This window comes from Nannospalax galili, unplaced genomic scaffold (genome assembly GCF_000622305.1).
Source record: "Nannospalax galili isolate Female #2095 unplaced genomic scaffold, S.galili_v1.0 scaffold858, whole genome shotgun sequence".
NCBI lineage: Eukaryota > Metazoa > Chordata > Mammalia > Rodentia > Spalacidae > Nannospalax > Nannospalax galili.
In genome coordinates this window covers 2319005-2327423 of record NW_008341877.1, presented here as the reverse complement: position 1 = coordinate 2327423, position 8419 = coordinate 2319005, and the positions used below count along the sequence as shown (strand labels likewise).

The window sequence follows — 8419 nt, the reverse complement described above, 5'->3', positions numbered from 1 at the left end:
GGTAGACCCACTGAAGGGGTACTCCAATTGCCTCACCCTGCGTCCCTGTTCATCATGGAAGAAGCCAGAGTGGTTTGTGTCCCTATTCTCTATTGGCAATTTGGGTAACCCTTTCAGAGGATGGCGTGATAAGAATAGGAGATAGGAATTGGCTAGGCAGTTAGGGTAAAAAGACTCCAAAGAAATGTAGCCAGTTTCTGGGCTAAAAGTCAAAATGTCCTTGGGCCTGTTAGCAACACACTCTGTTCCAAAGGCAAAAAATGTCAAAAGCATTTGGGAGATTGTTTCTAATCCTTAAAATATTTTAGGGTTACCTCTTCAGAGGGGGGAATGTTGGAGTGGAAGGAGTGGGCATGGATTTGATCAAAACATCTTATATGCATTTATGAAATTCTCAATAAAGTTTTTGTAAAAGCTAAAAAAAAGAAATGAAAATGCAAAACCATATTGATCTTTCAGTTTCTTGCAGCAATAAAGTAAGTTGCTCATTGTTAACTGTGATTTATATTGTAAAATCCTAAGTTCTATGGTTATTCAAGCATTTTTCTGGGTCAGATCAGCAATTAAAGTATAGGAGGAGGACTGGAATCCTTTGATGGTTACTCACTTGACTAGAGGTAGGTACTAGATACCTGGTTTTGGAAAGTGAGTATTGATGCTTGCTTCTTTCTGCTAACAGCTAGTGTCTGGGTAAAGTCTGGCTCCTACCCAGTTCTGCCTATTGTACAGGATCTAGATCCAGTCCCTGTCCTTCATCTGTAGAATGGGCTGAATGACTAATGAACACTCAGACTGTGTCAGCAAAAAACACCAATAAAGGTAAAGAACTTCCTCAAACTCTGTGCACTCGGAAGAGGCTGGTGAGACATCCAATCAGCTGTGGGAATGGAAGTGCTGATAGGGTATCCATCACTCTTCAGACATGATGGGCCGGGAGGCCATGCAGAGGCAGTGGCAAGCACTTGGCAGAGCCCAGAATGGCCCAGTGAAGGAAGCAGCAGGCAGTCGCTTACTGCTCATTAATATTATGTACTGCAGCTGGGGGGCCCCCATTTCAAAGGGAGCTTAGAGCAGCCTCAGCAGCAGTTAATGGTTCAACAACTTTTTAAGCAGCTGGGGAGGTGATCCAGAAGCACTTGGAGATGGAGGGGGTAGTCAATTTGAAATCATCATGAAATTCCTTCATGTTTAAATAATTCCCTTAGCAGAAATAGACAGAGGGCCTTTCAAAGGCATTTTAACACTCATCCTTTTCATATGACAAGCATTTCCTATAAGAAGGGAAGCTTTAGTTTATACCCACAGGACTCTATAGGAGGGAAAAGCAGCCGTTTTAGAAGAGAGTATTATGATCCTATGCTTTTCTCCTGAGGGTGGTTTTATGAAAGAATTCACAATTTTAAAACTGGTACATTTGATGTTTGAAAAATGGGGCATGCAGAGGGTAAAACTAGTAATCTTGATCATGTGGGCTTCTAGGTCATCAGGATGTTGTCCAGCCTGAATCAGGAAGCCAGAAATGGTTTGTTCAAAGTGGAAAAAGTGGGGGTGCTGGGAGAGAGGCCGAATACATCCATTTCACCTGTCCAGGCTCATATTTCTGTTTGCTTTTTATGTAGTCAAACTTAGACATATGGATTAGAATAAATTGAACTTGAGATTCCTGTTCAGGTCATAAGCACTCCCCTGTCGATCACTGGTATACATGTTGTGGTCCATACGCTGTCTTCATGGGCATTACTGGCAGCAGTAGAATGGGTACCTGTCTCATTTAGGGCTGGGATTTGGAGTCAACTGGAAGCTTGCAAGGTACTTTCTAAAATGTAGCGAAGACTAGTAACCTAAGGTGCTAAGTTCTAGCTTTATCTCACCATGTGGACCAGGAAACAAAGAATACTGGTATTCATAGAGGGAGGACATTGAAATGGATATCTAAAGACACATACATGCAAGGGAGAAGTCAGAAGGTGTCCCAGTTCCCTTTGCTAGTACCTTCTTGAATGGGGACCAGTTTTTTTTTTTTTTGCTTTAGATTCCATCATGTAGTTCTCCACTGTTTCATTTCATTTAATTTTTATTTGTTTGCTTGAAGTAATTAAGATGGATTCACAGACTCACAAACGAATACATTAACCTACAACTTGATGAGTAAGGACTAATACCAAAACTGTCTTCTCATTTAGAGCCACTGAACCTGATGGGCCATGCTTAGAATTAGGTGATGTTGGGTTTAGAGTATGCACTGGTGCATTTTAAGAAACTAAAATTGAAATAATCTATTCTCTGGATAGACTTCCTCAAGAAGATGGCCACATGCTGTCACCATGAGCTTTGGCTCCTGGATCCATAACAAATGTAGGTTGAAGTGGGAAATTATCCTGGGAGGGAGCTGTGTTCCTTCACTGTAGAGTTGAAATTTAAAAATTAGGGATTTCTCTTAAGGTATTTTATATAATTTTACTCATATTCTTGCATCATTTTAATACATATTTAATGTGTGTAGAAGCCTGAGGGCAGCTCCTGGGGCATCCCAGATGTGTTTTCACAGGTATGTTAACTTTTTGATAAGTCACTGAGCTATGCTCCTATGATTCAAGAACTTGGAATATGTGTGTTACATTTTGAAAACAGGACAGGCATTTTCAATTAAAAAATGACCTGACCAAATAGAGATGAGAATAGGGAGAGCAAGGCCTTAGCCACAGCAGCTGGGAAAGAGCTGTTCATTTTCTGATGGGAATGAAATTACCTCAAATCTCCAGTTACCTACTAGGAATTCTAATATTACATTGAAAGACTTGCAAAAGAATGCACATGCTTTAGGCCTAAACAGTCCACTATTAATCACATCAAATCTATTTCTGACCTCATGGAGAAAGTGAAGAAAGTCAATGAGACATTCTCCAGTTCCCATCACTCTTTTGGCGTTTACTCCGTACACTCTCTGTGCCAAATGGTCATTTCCTCTGTGTTCATTTCACCAAAGCATTGTTCATACGAGAATGGCCAGGAATGACTCAAGTAAGATTTCAAACACTAACATGTAAAATAAGGTTAAGACTTCCATCTTTTAAACTTTAATTTAGTAATGTTGTGCTCTTATATCAGAAGGATAAGCTTGTTATGCTCAGGAAACAGTGTTGTTATCTTTATTCCAGAAACAGACAAAGGAATTAATAGTGAGCCTGTTGGCATTGCCTTTCCAAACTCAACCTGCTGCAGGTTTTCCTGAGAAGTGGGGAGACCTTCTGATGCCTGAGCAGAGGGGTCCCTTTCTGAGCCTTTCAGGAGTGGGTGCTGACAAATTAACTGTCTAGGTGCTGAAATTGGCTTCGGCTTGAATTCTGACTCTCCCACTTACAAGCTGGTTAACCCCGGGAAAGATACATAATCACTTGAAGTTTCAATCTTGTAAAGTAGGTAATGAGAGTATAATTTTGAGAATTCGCAGTCAATCTGTCTGGGATCTATCAGTACAGTGTGATACATAATAAATGCTCAGCCACTCTGAATTATCCATCGCTTCGATCAGCCGTGCGATTCTGATCATATGTCATTGCTCTTTATTATCGTCACAGAGGTACTTCGTTCTTTGTGCATCAGTCCTATGGCTTTGTATCTCATATACACATATATACTGCATATTTAATCTGCAAAACATATTTGTTGAGTAGAACACTTTTTCTTCTGCGGTATCAAGCGGTGGAAGTGATGCTGTAGGAAGACAGGGCTTTGATTTCTCTTTTATGCTGTGGTGCTCACCTGGAAGGGGGAAGTCAGGCTCAGATCTCTCACCTGAACAGGCGGTTATTGCTCAGACACAGAGATGGAAATGATAGGCTGTGTCTTTGGCAGGCCAGAGACATGACTCTCCCTCATTTCTGAACCTCAGAGTCTAAATCAGTGATGGTCAGTAGAATCATAATAGAACAAAATAGAGAATTTGCTGTTTTTACTCTTCTCATTACAACTTTGGGTAGGAAAACAACTCCAGCATTTTTAGTTGCTGAAGTGTTGGGTAAAATAAATATACAGTCCCACGGTGTCTTGTAACCCTAATTACCCAGGAGGCACAAAAGGAAGGGGCTGAACTAAAGAAAGCCTATGGCCAACATGCCTCTCTAGTGTGGGCCAGACTCAGAGGCTGTGTCAGGGAAACAAGATCCAAGGGCAAGATGTGAGTGAGACACGCAGATCTGGGCTTTACTCTTGACTGTAAATACACTGTCACAGCTTGCTCAATCCTGGACTGGTCCCTCTACCTGCCTCTGCCCCTGCGGTCAGGGTAACAAGAAGGGCAGGCTAAGTGCCTTGTGATGAAGTAGGCCCGTAGGCCAGACGTCTGAAGAACCACCAGTCTTCATAGTTCAAACATCTGCCGATTTCCTTTGCTCTGCTTCAGCAATGGTGCTGCTGGGCCCCAAATCCCACAGGACCCCACAAAGCAGCAAATCCACCAAAATGAGTCAGGGCAGTGCTTGCTACACAGGGGCTGGAACTGTCCTGGAAGACCGATAAAGAGGCTGATACCTGGACACCAGCTTCATCAACACTGTGCTTCCAGCTTTGGGCCAAAGATAATTCTAAATAACATGGCACACATAGAGTATTAGTTTGAATCCGCAAGATGAGGCACAATCCGTCACCTCTCATCACTTATTATAGTGGAAACATCTAAAGAGTCCTTTAAAATAACCACACAGGACTGAGCACTAGAGGACAAAAGATGTCTGGAAGAACCTTTGTTTTTTCTTTGGACATCAAAGGATGTACTACTGACGGGAACTTAAAGACCAGGCAGTTCAGCCTACTCATTTCCCAGACAAGAAAAGTGAAGCCCAGAAAACAGATGGGCTGCCTCCTCTAGTCATATGGGGCTTAAAAATATATATGTCTATTTATTTTTTTTCATGAGTTTTCATGAAAGTGACCAGTGTTATCTCATTTCCTGGCTTCTCAAATCCGGGATCCAGCCCAATCTAACTATTATTTATAGTTCGAATAAACCTTCTACTTTCCTATCTTCTCACTATCGCACCATCACGTGGACTGCCGGTCTTTACCATCTCCCACTTTCATCTTGTGAAAAGTTTTTGTCCTTCAATGATAAAACCAAATGAACTCTCTTGTATAAATGTTTCCCTCCTGAAACAAAATTCCTCTTGCCAACAACAACCCCTACCCCAATAATACAATAGCATTTCATATTCCTTTTTATGGACTGGGAAACATACTTATGTATTATCTCACTTAGTCCTTGAAATACCCCAAGATATCAGTACCATCTTCAATTGTGTTATACAGATGAAGGAGCAAAGGCATAGGGAGTTAGAGCCTTGTGTCTGGGGTTCTTGGCTAGCATTCCTTTATAGCTCTGATGGTTTATTATAAATATGGTTCATATTAATTTGCTTATGGGGAGAGGAAATTCTATTATCTAACATGATTTTTAGCCCCAAACATCCCAAGTCAAAAATACTGATTAATATATAGGCACTGAAGCTTTCCCATTACCTAACGGGTTCAGAACTCCTGAAGTTTTCAAATTTTCTCTAGGTTGGAAGTTTGGCCAAAAGTGTAAAGAACTGATGCCTAAACTTTAATTTCAGTATCCAGAAAGTGTGCTAGAGGCTGTTCTTTCGGGATGAAATTCAGTGACTATATGAGCCCTGGGCCTTTATCATGTTATCTGTTATTCCTACTCAGGATCAAACAGGCACATGCTATGAACACGGTTTCCCCCCCACATTTTGCAGGAGGTTAACTCTTCCACCCCATTCTATGGTGTTTTAACCCGAGCCTCTATTCTTGAAAACAACACTCTGGGTATGTGTGCCTTTTCCTAGAGATATGCCCAGTGATTTTTCCAAAGGGTTCTATGAGGAACAAATATGGAAAATAGTCGATAGTGGTGTGTCCTGCCCGTGAAGGGACAAGGAGAATCACTGAAAGGATGGGAAGAGTCAGCAGTGGGTGGAATAGCTTTTCTTGGGTTCAAATAAAATTATTCCTTTTGCACAATTCTATTGGAGGGTTCCTCTTATCATTTGGATCTTAAATGTTCCTTTGAGGTGCATATGCTGAAGACTTGGTCACAGCCTGTGGTGTTGTAGGGAGGAGGTGGAACCTTTAGGAGGTGGGGCCTGCAAAAAGAAAGTTAGGCTATGGTATGGGGCATGGCTTTCAACGGGATATTGGGGCTCTTTCACTCCTGACCCTTTCTTTGTTTCTTGGCCACCAACTCTTTCTTTGCTTCTTGGCCACCATGAGATGAGCAGCTTTGCTCTTCCATGGGCTCCTGCTATGTCATTCTGTACCTTAGAGGTCCCCAAAAAATGTACAGCAAAGTGGCCATGGACTGAAATCTCTGAAACCATGAGCCCAAATAAACTGTTCCTTCTTATGAGTTGTTTGTATCAGGAATTTTGTCACAGGGACAGTGAACTTACTTACACAGCATCCTAAATGCTGACAGTGCCTATGTCCTCAGAATGTTAAAGCAGCCAGAAACTACAGGGACTTATCTCTGCCCTCAGCACTTGACAATGAATCTGAGACTCAGACAAATGAAGTCACTTATCTGAATCCACATAATTTAGAATTGGGATAAATGGGAATCTAGTTTTTATTGTGCTACTGTCAGTCCACAATACTTCAAATAGCATCCTATTAACCTTGTGACTACTACCAAGAACAATCCATATGAGAACCCAGTATCTACATGTGGCCTGTGGAGCTGATGCTTTGACATCGGACTTCAGGGAATTTTATACAAGAAATAATCCTCATCTTCAGTTTTCTCTAGAGCCAGTCTTCTGATAAAATTCTTTACAAAAAAAAATAGAATTGTGTTTTTCTCTCATTAAAGATGAAGAAAGGAGATTTAAGCTGACCTATACAATCAATGTATTTTTTTTCTTGCCATCAAATATATCTTGTGTTTGTAATTTCCTCTGTTTTCTTTCTAAACTTCAAATAATCAAATTACTACCAGAAGACCAGATTGTAGAAAGTGGAGTAAGTATGTAAGCAGGAACATTTTACCCTTCAAGAGGAGGAATAATCTTAATCACATAACACATCTAGACAGGAGCAAGACACTTTAATCCTCACGGTATAGACAACAAGACCAGGGCTTTCAGGCAAACAGACAATCTCTCCAAGGAGAACAGCAAGACTTTTTTGTTTAATTCTGTTTTTTCTAAGACCTTAACTTTAGGAGGGTAAATATAGAGACAAAAGAAGTGTGAGGTAGGAAGGAGGGTGTGGGGGATATAGGCCAAAGTACATTAAATATGTGCATGAAAATGTCCTTGTGAGTCCTAGTACTATGTACACTGAATATTCACCAAAAATGCATTATTTGACCAGATATACATTATTTAACCAGATATATTTATAGCTATATGCTAGTAAACTATTATAGAGACAAATGCCTATATTTACACTGCTGTCTTTTCTGCTCGGTGAATCTAACAGTCATTTCAAGATTTGCTCTTGACTGGAAGGAAGCTGAGGTAGAGAAAGCAGGTGATTTGTCCTCGGTCCCCATAATAAGCGAAAAGTTACGTCAAAGAGAACTATCACTGTAAAGTGGTGTGGAAATGTTCTTCTTAGTGATGTGTTAATTTTAACAAATTTTATCATAATGAAGCAGCATATTTAACTCATGGAGGTTTTTTATAGCAGTTCTCAGTATGTGCAAAGTAAAAATCTGATGATGTCTCCAAATGGTCTTTTCCCTCCCCGTTTTCAAAATAAAGAATTCCAAGGGCAGACTGGGAGGCTTAGTGGTAAAAGTAGAAAGAGTGGGATTCCTATTATCCTTAACCAAGAATAAGCCAAATCTCCCAGTTTCTTACCTTCTAAAAAATTCAGTTCTTAAGAAACCAGAGACACTTTAAAATTTAAAATATTGTTGTTCCTCAAAAAATTCCAGGACTTGAGAAATCAGATAGTTTGATTTAAAATAATGCTGAATATCAACCATCGACAGCTCTTCCTTTATGATCATTTACTTTGGTAAACAACTTTCCTCAGTACTCCTCTTCAAGATAATCATCCTTAATTAATCTAAATCAAGAAGTGGGTGTCATTCTGCATGCATTTTGCCCCAGGGATACATCACTGTGGTTGGGAGAATCCCAGAACAGGAGCTACATGAAGGAATGAGGGTGGAAGGGGAATTCAGAGGGCATCCAGCTAATCTTCTACTCTGGGTAGGGCTGCTAAGGCACTTCTGAGAGGTATTAGAAAGTATTCACTGGAATGTGACAGGGCATTCTACTTTACACAGTAGCCCACCCCCGTTCAACAAGTCATACATAGCTTTTGATGCTTCTTCCTAATTCTGAATAAAAATCCGAGTGATCGTAACTTTTGCGCAGACCTGACTCCTATGGTGGAGCGGCTTCTTTTT

The 8419-nt window shown here is 40.6% G+C and overlaps 1 protein-coding gene across 1 annotated transcript in view; it reads right to left on the bottom strand.

The window, feature by feature from the left end:
- Positions 1-8419, bottom strand: part of Rorb (RAR related orphan receptor B) — a 187673-nt gene that overhangs the window by 5307 nt on the left and 173947 nt on the right. The window lies entirely within an intron of this gene.